We start from the raw sequence: 229 nt of genomic DNA, 5'->3' as shown, positions 1-229 counted from the left end.
TTGGCGGGACCAGGACTCTAGCTCCTGGTCCATGTCATGCTGCTCATCTGGCTCCAAATCTCGAGGCTTTGTCTTATGCGGCAGTCACTGGTATAGATCCTGAAGTCTCCAAGACAGACAGGATGAGGCCTGGTCATTACATGCCCCTAAAACACCATGAATAATGAGCATGTCACCCATACAGACACAACTATGTCCCATCACACACACACACACACACACACACACA

Source organism: Hipposideros armiger, unplaced genomic scaffold, assembly GCF_001890085.2.
Source record: "Hipposideros armiger isolate ML-2016 unplaced genomic scaffold, ASM189008v1 scaffold_719, whole genome shotgun sequence".
Classification (NCBI taxonomy): Eukaryota; Metazoa; Chordata; class Mammalia; order Chiroptera; family Hipposideridae; genus Hipposideros; species Hipposideros armiger.
Note: the sequence above shows the minus strand (reverse complement) of the source record.